Source organism: Lagopus muta, chromosome 1 (genome assembly GCF_023343835.1).
Source record: "Lagopus muta isolate bLagMut1 chromosome 1, bLagMut1 primary, whole genome shotgun sequence".
NCBI lineage: Eukaryota > Metazoa > Chordata > Aves > Galliformes > Phasianidae > Lagopus > Lagopus muta.
Window position 1 is genome coordinate 35523113 of NC_064433.1, and position 11072 is coordinate 35534184.

The following is an 11072-nucleotide window of genomic DNA, read 5'->3' on the forward strand; positions in this document are numbered from 1 at the left end:
TCTTAGCAGCAAGGAGTCACAAGCAGCAGAATGGAAAGCAGAGAACTTTTTTCTATACCTCTCTTTGCACCAGAGCACTGGAAGGGAAAAGCTCCAATGGAAACACCAAAATAGATATAAGTGGAGAGGCAGGTATTAGCAATGTGATATGTTGGTGCAGTTTGGCTGCAAAAGGGTAAACAGTACAGTGGTTGAGGGGGGAAAACACAAGTAGAGAGACAAACTGTGTTGAGGGAAACAGGAGGAGGTGGCAATAGAAGCTTGAGGGTCTCTGGAAATCAAAGTAAGCCCTATAGTTTGGATAAGAATGCCAGATTCTATGTGGGTTGAAAAAAACGTTTCAATTTGCTGAGCAGCAAGTAATTTCATCCAAACAAAAAAATAAACAGAGCTCCCCTCTGCAGTTAATAGAGGCCAACATTTAGCAATTGTTTTTCTTAATGTCATTTTATGGAGTCCAGTCCTGCTTTTCTAGTTTCATGGACTGCCCTACCAACTCCTAGGGGACACAGTGATTGAAGAAAGAAAATAATTATACTTATTAACCATGACCTTTTAAGCGAATAAAAAAGAAAAGAAAAATTAAAAGCAGCACAAACAAAAGTAATGGCTATTCCATTTACTCATTTATCCTTTCTTTGCGTGTGTGTGAGTGTGTGTGTGTAAAGCTTTAAGAAAGGCTATATCACTGAGTGTAGTCTACCCATTTGGAGTCCAGAATATTTACTTCTTCCAAGTAGCAGCATAGGTAATGAAAGTAGCTTGTTAAGAGGATCGTCTATTCCATCTGAGGACTGATAAGACCTACATAACGTATGACGTATAACCTAGCCTTAGAATTATAGGTGATCAATGGATAGAAATTTCAAGTCTGTGAATATCTGGAAAGTCATTTCATAAAAATGAATAATCTGGGGAGCTGTCAAAAATAATAATCATATAAATGTGTATCAGTTGTCTTATAAAATAAGTTTCTACTGTTCTATTTTCCCCACAGTATTTTAATTGAAATAGTAAATCAATATTCTGGTAGGATCTTTAGATATATCAATCAAATGTCTTGGCAGTGCTTTACCATTTTGTCTTTGGCAACGCAGTCTTGTCATCACATTACAAAAACATTCATGAAAAGAAAATCACTATTCCCAAGTGGTGTGTTGTAGTTTCTTTGCTTTGCCAGTCTATTCCATGTATCCAGTTATTATTTACTTGTAGAAGACTGTGGACCAACTATTAAAATTACAGTAAACTTGAGAATGGAACAAACAGTTTCTTCTGCTACTTGTTTTTAAACTCATTTTTTTGTAACTTCAGAAATGGGTGAACCTGTATATTTCTCCGACCAAGAAGTGTGGGCTTCTTACTGTATGCAGACTCACTACCTGTGTCCACTCTTGACATATTTCCATCATGTGACAGTAGAACAAAGCTGTGTCTACCTTTTCTACTCATGCATCACTCTTTTCTTCTTTTGTTTCTGAAGGAGCTAGACTTTTCTTCTTTTAAAGTCTAGAGTTTTTCTAACACTCAACTGTTTGATGTATGATTTATTTTCTTCAAATAAAAATCATGCCATTATCTAGCAGGAATCTTCTGAGACAGATCTTGCTCTTTCCAGTGGCATGCATTGGTGGCTTAATCTTTTCTCAGTTGTGTTTTCACATCAGAGCTACTTGTACACTGGTACATAAACTGCTTCCAAAACATAATTAAATATTCATGACAAAATACTGTACACAAAGCACAAAGCCTTTCATACACTTTCTACCTTGTAGCATAAAGGGAAAAAGCATGAAAAGTTGAAGAACTGTAGGTTTGTGTTTTTAGTCTTTAAAAAAACGTTCACTGTTTTGTGGATAATATATTTTGTCTTCTAACGCTTGAAAATCTAAAGCTAAGAAAAGGCACCGAATTTTTTGTATTTATATGCAGCATTTCCCAGTTTAAAATAGACCCAGTACAACTCCAAGCCTAGCCCCAAAATACATGTTTTTGTATTACTCAATCATCACTGGTATAAAAATAATCACAGATACTCTTTTTCAAATTGAGAAAAACCCTAACAAGATAGAAAGGATTTAACATTGTAATTTTACTAATAACCATTTCTGAATCGATACTGTTGCTTTTCACTACACTTCACTACCAGAAAATAGCTATTAAGCCGCAGGCAAAATGCATCACTCATCCTCCAGCAGCTGGTACTCTGAGAAGGAAAATAGCCCATAATGCTCAAAGTGGCTCAGGTCAGAGAGGATGTTGTCAGTGTAATGATTTCAACTTGTTGGTGATCTATTCTATTCCAAGTTATTTGTAGAATGCAAACCGAAGAGAAAAATAATCTGATATAGAAGGTTTCAATTGCAACATCATGTTTACACTAACACAGCCAAGCCAAATACCTCATTGTTTATAGTCTATTACTAAGATCTACATACTTTTAAACTAGCTGAGAATGGCAAACTACAGCCTTGCTGCTCTGGTTTTATCTGATTTTGATACATTCCCAGGCCAGAGAGGCTCTGAGTCTCAACTGACTTTGAAACCCTTTCTTGGATGCTTAACACTGTTAGAAATTCAGTGCTTTATGTACTCTGAGAAACTAAAATACATGTCTCAGGAGAGAGGAAGGAAACAACAATTCTTTCTATTCACATAATTTCTTAACTGTTGTATCTTTATTCTTAAAACACTCATTTGATATGGTGTAAAGGGGGAAATCAGTTTTTCTCCTCATCATGCAAGCTGTTTGTATCACATTGCTGTGGCTTCTCCCAGTAACCCAGCTGCCAGATAATCATGTTTCTCATATGTTGTAGCTCTTTCCCTCATTACATTCAACTCTTCAGTAGATCTCTGCAGGAAAGCCAAAAGAGGTCAAACAGTATTTGAGAGGCAGTGTCTGCCTTGTTAGTAGCAGGGTTAGGACAATCAGCAGTGCTCTTCTAAGAAGTTAAGCCTGTACCTGGGTTCAACAGCTGCCTTCTGCAAAATTCATTCTATCTACCTGGTAGAGATTAGGAAAGATTCTAGAGACATGTGTGACTTAACAGTGTTACATAAATTTTACAGTAGAAACGACAGACACAAAAGTTGAGAAACATCAAGATTACATTTGTCAGAAAACTTTGGTCCTGTTGTGCCCTTAAGGTCCTGTTGTACTCCTTAAGATACAACATCTGTGTACTGCATTCTGCACTTTTGCCTGAGATAAAATAAGAGCCATTTTGCAGTGGAGTAGCCTTGAGTATCTTTTACTGACATTTGAGATATTTGCACAACTTTTCCTCAGATGCATGCACACTTTCAGCATTTGCAGCGAGGAAAAGGAAAAAAAAAAGAAAGAAAAAAACCCATGTAAATGCCATGACATAGGAAACAATCAAAACACATTACAGCAGGGATTTCATCCATTCAAGTACTTTATGCTAAGGGACTCATGCAATAATTTTCTCATCCTATAGTTTTAGGATCTACATAGTGTATAATACAAAAATTTAATCACCTTTGGTTTTCAAGCAGTTCAGACTTTTCTGTCATTGATGCTGTGTTACTTCAGGTGCTGACTGAGAAAAGTAGTCTCTTGATAATCTAGGTGTGAGAGGATTCTGCCTTTTAAACTGGTATAGATGTAGAAAAACTCTTTCCTTATGCTTAAACTACTTTAAAAAAAACACCACTGAATCTGGTCCAATACTTTTCATAATATTAATAATAATATAATAAATATATTATATAATAAACCACATGGCTACAGCCTGGACAGATGGAACTGTATATAATTATTGTTTATGACACAGCTGGAAGATCACCACTCCAGCTTTTAAAGATCAGGTGCTAATGAAGTGCCCAACTTCTGATGGTGATGCCATGATTTTACTTACTGTGCTTTACTTTAGTTTCCACTTTGAAGTTGCCTCACTCCCTCACCATCCTGGGTCACAGCAACTTTGCTCAACAGATATTAGATCCTGTCAGAGAATAGGAACACATGCAGTTGAGATTTGAGGAACTGCAATGTACAAACAGCAGAAAAGCAAACTAAATCCAAATACTAGGCTCAGTCTTAAATGAGGACCCCAGGGAATGCTTAGTACTGGTCAGGATGCTCACTAGATGTCACTGTTCTCCAGAAATAAGTATGTGAGCACATTTTTGTGTCTGTAATTACAGTAGACCTTTGACAAAATAGTGCCGTAACTTGCATTTTCAGAAACTGAGTTCATCTACAAAACTTCTGTACTTCAGCAAAAGTTTCTCCAAATTGCTTGCTTCACTTACATTGTCTGATTTTCCTCTCACTTACCTCAGTGTAAAACAAGAATAACTTCACTCAAACTGAATGGTGGGGTTGGTTTGTGGCCAAAAAGGGATCCAGCTATTTCTCAATCTTTTACCTATCTACATTGTATAAGATGTATACTTCAGTGATGAGATGACCTCAAAGTGAACAGTACAGAAGTTTATCCCGCCTGGCTGTATGTGTACACACATACACTTTTTCACACTGAAGATAAAGAAAAATGATGCTATTTTTGTCCAAGTGCTTAATTTGTATGTCTGTAGTTTCCATAGTATCTCTATGTGATCACTAGAGAGCAACTGAGTCTTCCTCAGTGGTTTGGATAGGAAGCACAACTCATCTGGTGCTGGAAGAGTTCATTTTTCCAGCAAGCACATCAGCAGCCTGGGAAGAGGTTACTTTTCTCACTCGGACACATGAAGTTACATGATTAAAATTGAGACATGTGAGTGTTCCCAGAGCTGCTGGCCTCAGTTGTATTTTAACATAGAAGTGTTGCTGCTAGTAGGAAAACTGAATGTAAGAGGAGGATGAGATGTTACTAGTGAGGTAACCATCTGCAAAGAGAATAACTGAGTGAAATCAGACTGTGTTGAAATGGGCTCTTCTGAAAATGTTTCAGAATGTTAAGTGTTTGCAAGCAGGCTAGAGCATGGGCTCGCTAATAACTGCCAGATTTGGAACTCCTTTCCTTATGTTTGCTAAATCAATAAACATTGGGGAAAAGCTCCAACCCACCAGTCACCCAAGTGTGTCCAGAGCATCATTAGTGCATAACAGCATGTTTCTACATGGGAGGTCACACTGCCAACTGGAGGCAGTTAACCTAGGTGCTCCAACTCACCTCACGCAAAGCCTACTGCTCTCTGGTGACTCTTTTACTTTTATATAGAGAAACTAGGCTGTAAATGACCCTCAGGAGCGCAGTTCAACAGCATTTTAAGCTGATCTAAGTCTGTGGTGTGGCAAGTCCCACCTCCACCTCCAGCTGTACATTCCTGTTCTTTCTTCCTCATGTTTGGTAGGTGGTGAGTTAGTTCAGCCAAAAATCAACCCAGGGGAAAAAAATCTGATTAGTTTTCTGCTTTGAACAAGCTTCCTGGAAAGTCTCGATGTCTGCCCGCATCACTGGAGGGGAGAACATGGGAATGGGCCACCAGGATGAGGGAAGACAAGGCCTAGGCCACCCTGACTGAAGTTTGCTCTTGCTTCCAGGGACCGACTCCTTTGAGAAACTGCCTAATGTACCCCATGATGGGCAACATGAGCCTTCCCCTCATGCCTCTGCCTGCAGCCTCTGGTCCCATTCCATAAATACACCTCTTGAAGCATAAATCTCACAGGGAAAACTCTGACTCTTGGCTCTCATGGTGTAACAAGATTTTCTCCAGCAAGACGTGAGAAGGGGATCTGTCAGTGAAATGAGAATGTTGCGTTGAGTGGAAAGGACATTTTGTTCCTTTGTGAGCAGAATAATGAAAGTGCAGCTAAGATATATAACAGAGCTGAGTGAAAGAGCAATGACACATATTCCTGGGTTGCTATAACTTTCTGAGGGGCATTATGGCTCTCAATTTGGAAGGATGGATAAGGAGGATGGAAAACAGTTTGGAAAAGTCTTTCTTCAGCCTTGATGCTAACCCAAGTATAGCTTGCACAGATCAATGGAACCCGCTACATATTTCAAATTATGCAAAGCAATTAGTCTTCATTAACAGCTTGCCTAATTTAATTTCAAAGCATCAATCTGTTTCCCTATTAGATGAGTGAAGTAAAAAAATAATTTTGAAAGCAAAACTTCAAACCCAAATTTGACTGGCACATTTGCTTACCTCAGCTCATCATCTGCTCTCATTTTGTCCCAAAACTTCATATCATTCTTGATACCTTATCAGATTTCATGCATGGCCTTTTGCATTACAAAGTGCCAATCATCATATGAGATTGATTCTTTATTTTGTTAGAAGCAACTAGGAGAGAGACAAAATCAAAGTCTTTTAACTAGCCTATAGCATCAAGAATCTTACACAAATTGAAATTCCTCTCATGTGAAATTGAAGAAATTCAAAGATTTTATTTAACATTCTTAGAATGAAGCTAATAATATTTTATATGTAATAAGCTAATAATATGTTTATATGTAATGTGTTTAATATGTAATAAATCAAGCTTTAAATATTTAACCAGATAGTTGTTGCATTTAGACTAACAGTTGCCTTGGCTTTTTTTGCCAGGTGTTTGTTTTCTGAATACAAACATTAGCCATATTATTAATTCATGGGTTGCAAGCAAGCAAATCTCCACATTTCTTCTCCACATCTGGGAATCTGTAGCGTTGTATGATATTATGTTTATGTGTGTTTCACTGGTTACACTTCATGCTGAGAAATAAACATTAAATTCAGAAATTTTGAAGACCAGCAAGCATTTTCCGTAGACTTACAAAACTCTGTGGTTTTTGATGAGGTATTTATCCTTACATGCATTTAAGAAATCTAAAAGTCTTTTTTTTTTTTTTTTTTTTTTTTTTTTGTAGGTAGGTAGGACACTTCTAGCTTCCTTGCTCAGATGTTGTTGTATCTTTAAAAAACTATACCTAATTAATTGGAAAGCAGTCATTAAAACCTATGGGTATGGAGTACTGGGAGGCAATACATTTTCCCTGCCTTTGACTCACAGTGCAAAGAAACAGACTATTTTGTTTGGAGACGTTGTTTCCTACTTTGACATCATTCCTTTATTTATTCTTAGAGAACCTGTTAATCTGTCACATTTGTGGAGCTTTCAGGGGGTGTAGAAAGCAACTAAAATTGATAGAAATGCAAATTTGGGTGAAGATTCACTCAGGTTCAGTGGATTGGAGAGGAGAAACAGAAAATAAAGAAAGCAAGATAGAAAACAGAATGGTCTTTGAACAACAGTCAGTATGTATGTTCTAGTTCCAAATCCCTCTAGTCTGCAGTCATATTAGAAATTTCAAACAAATTCTTGCACTTCTTCATACAGTGCCTTTATCAGGAGTACTAGATATATTTCACCCCTTTTGTTGAAATAGATTCCTTCTGTAGAAAGACTACAGATTTAATGGATGCAGTTTCCTGAACCGTCATTTGCAAACAGAGTAGTTGATTTTTAAAATTTCAATTATATTTAATTCAACATAATTAGATATATAAATAGCGTGAATATTGCAGTTATATTTTCTGTCACAGCTTTCCATCTGTTCTTGGATTCTGATTATGCTTTGTTCATAATATTTCGGTCTTCTACAAGCCTCGTTGTTTCAAAAAAATTTTTGTAGAGAGTGGAGGACATAGATGCTGTGTGAATAAGCAGCTGTTTGGCAGCCAAAAGGTTCCTTCTTGTTTTTAGCTCAACATCTTAGATGTTGTTCAGAAAGATGATTCACTGATACTGAGCGTACTTTGACCAAAGCATTGCTTCAAACATCTTGTAAAATAGATTTCAGAAAAAAAGGTGGAAACATTGAATTTGCAATGATTGTAGATGTGGAAAAGCCTTCACAAGAGGGAAATGTGTTGTTTCCATACTTCCGATTTTGGTTGCCTGTGAGGACGATGAAGAACTTTCAAAACCACAGGGAGAGCTAAAATGTGGATAATCAGTCATCTTGTCAACCTGACTTCATCAAATGTAAGACATTTACAGGAGTTCTTCAATAACTGGCCATTGGGATCCCAAGGCCATGGGCAGGGTTATCATTGTCCTGCATTTAGAAGAGGTCATGCATGAGGGGAGTTTTGTCCTGTTTCTTATGAAGATGACTGTAACTGTGAAATACAAAGAAGAAAGCAGTGAACAACTATTCTGAAGGAGATCATAACTGAATGGGGACAAAAATAATATTTGGAGCAACACGATAAGTCAAATTTTCTTTGGGTGTGAATGCATAAAAGACATAATGGGCTACATTAACTACTGAAGGAGATTCTTATCCCCCTGCTCTGACCAGAGAGGAAGCCCAAAACTGACATGTTTCTCTCCTGAAGCACTATTTGTTTCTGTCAGTCATATGAATTCAGGTCACACTACCTGTCCCCTAATACTTGCTTCATTAAGCAACAAAGGGAGCTTCATTAAGCTCAAAGGGAGTATTTTTTTCTCTGTAAATTCTGAGGCAAGGAGAGATTAGATGACCCGCCAGGGTTACCCAAGGAGTCCACAACAGAGCCAGAAATTTAGCCAGTTCCTATTCCAGTGCTTTAAAGACAATGCAAGATTACCGTTTCCCTGCAAAGCTTTTATGACTTTTTCTGTTTTAGTTTCAGATCATGTAAATAGAAGATTTTGCAAGTAGACAAGTTTATTAGAATTTATTTGAAAAGAGCAAGTTTGACAGTCAAAATTAGTCCCTGAATATCACTTCTGGTGTTTCTTATGCATTTGCCATCTTAAAATTGTACCACTTCACAATAGAACAAAGATTTCTTCTTTTCCAGTAAATCAATGCAGATGAGTATGTTCCCCTGGTAGGAACAAAAAAAATTAATGACTTTTTTATTATTTATTATGAAAATATTCACCCTGTGGTCTTGTGGGAAGAGAAGTTTCTGATTGAGAGATAATTTGTTTGGCAAACCAACAAACTCGCCATACTGCAATTTTTCTTTCCTCAATCCCACATGCTCTGGGGACTTTATTGTGTGCTATTTACACATATGAAGAGGCATATCTTCCCTACTGTTTCTTTGTGTTCCTTGTCCAATGATCCATGTACCCTGGTTTCTGATTCCAAACTCAAGGCTCCCTCTGACAGAGATTGATGGCCACCCTCTTACAGGAAGAGTGACTAATTCTAATCTGTGAGTATTGGAGGTGCTACAGAATATATCTGCTGCACTATTTATTTTGGGAGGCGGACACATGCCCACATTTTTATTCTTGGAATAAACATTCTGACATTTTCTGGCAGGTGTGAATGCTGTAGCATACTAGTAGGCAGGAAAAAAAAAAAAGACAGCTTCTAGCCTCTCTAATGGAAACAAACTGAATATTGCCGACATGAAAATTGTAAACCGTCACCAGATTCCATAGGAATTCCATCACTTGAAAAGCCAGATTTTGATCTTCTGGGTCTCCTGGAAGACCAGAATGAAAATCCTTTTTTCAGTGGTGCCTACTTGCTCTTCTCAACCAAATCCAAACCAGAAGACAACTGTATAATGAATTATGTAAATTTTAAACCTCAGCCTGATTACAGCCAACTCATTTTGCCAACAGTCTGAAAAGATTAGCCCTGATGTCAAAGTGACAGCATGCAGAACCCTTCTCAAATCTTTCAGCTGTCATTTCATCAAAAGTGCATTGAAGTAGCAGGTCTGATGTGAAGGGATACTTTCAATTCTTACTCAGTTTAAGGTCAGTAACATTTAGCTTAATTTTACACTGCATTATTCCAACACTTGATTAGAAATTTATAAGCTTTTAAAACAAATATTTATAAAAACTTATAATAATAACAGATCCTTACACATTATTTGGCTGTAGTGTCTTAGAAGTTAATAGTATTTACAAAGAAAAAATATTTAAAGTCATGGAGCATATAATTTTTAAGCTTGATTCCACATATGTATAATTGTAGGCTATAATTAGTAACAATTATAATTGTGGTTGGTCCATAGGGAGACAGTCCCTAGCAAGTCTTGTAAAGTTTGCTATCATGGAAGAGATAGTATGGAATAGTATGGAAGAAATAGGAGTCAAAAGATACAGAAGTAAAAACAGAGAAACTATCATAAATATCAGTTAAGTAGGCCAGAGAACTTCTGTATATATTTCAAGAAAGTCTTTAATAAAATCTTTTTTCCTTTAGCATATGCACTATAATAACAGCTATTTCCATTCCTCTACTACTCAAAGGACATTTCAGTTGTGAAAAATCACAGCTTAGAAATTAATCTGCCCCATATGAGTCTAGCAGCATAAGTCAACAGTTACTCTTTTTGGACAAGTACAAGGAAAAGATCATGAAAGCATTTCAGTGCATTAACACTGCCAGAGGAACAGAGAATCCTCGGAATTCAAGGCTGAGGTGGATACAGGAAGATACAGGAGTCCATCACTAACCTACTGCAGTGTGTCAGGTGAGTCACTTCACTTCCCTCATTTCTCCGTTGCTGTAACCATGGTGCCTTTTCTTCTAGTTCTGGAGCAGCAAAAGTTACACTTTTATCACAATAAGTATTTGAGATTTAGTTTGAGGACTGGTCAAGTCTGTTTATATAGCATTTCTGAAACAGTACAAGTTTCCAAAATGTCTTGATATTCATAAGTGACTGAATAACAAATAATAATGGATAATGAAGAACAAATGGGCTCATCTGTGCACAGATGCCTCATTCATATGCAAATTTTTCATAGGCAAAATGTTTGAGAACAGCTGAACTGAAAAATATTTAGGATTTCAATGAAGGCAGGACTGCCAAACCACGGTATCAGGCCACCAACATTCATGGCACTAGTATAAAATCCAAACATTAAGAAATACTAAATTTTATTGGTTTTTGTTTTTTGAGTCTTCCATGATCATTTTTTCCAGCTTTCCTAAAAAACAAGAGCTAGTTACAAAATGGAATTTCTGTCTTCAAGTGACAGAACCATTAAATCATTAAAAAACGTGGAACTTTATGTCTAAAAAAATATTTGGTACGAAAACAGACCTATTTCATTCTGATACTGTTGCAATGTCATTAATGTAAAGTCCAAATGAATTTTTTCAGTTTTATCAAGATGGGAAGATTCAAATGAC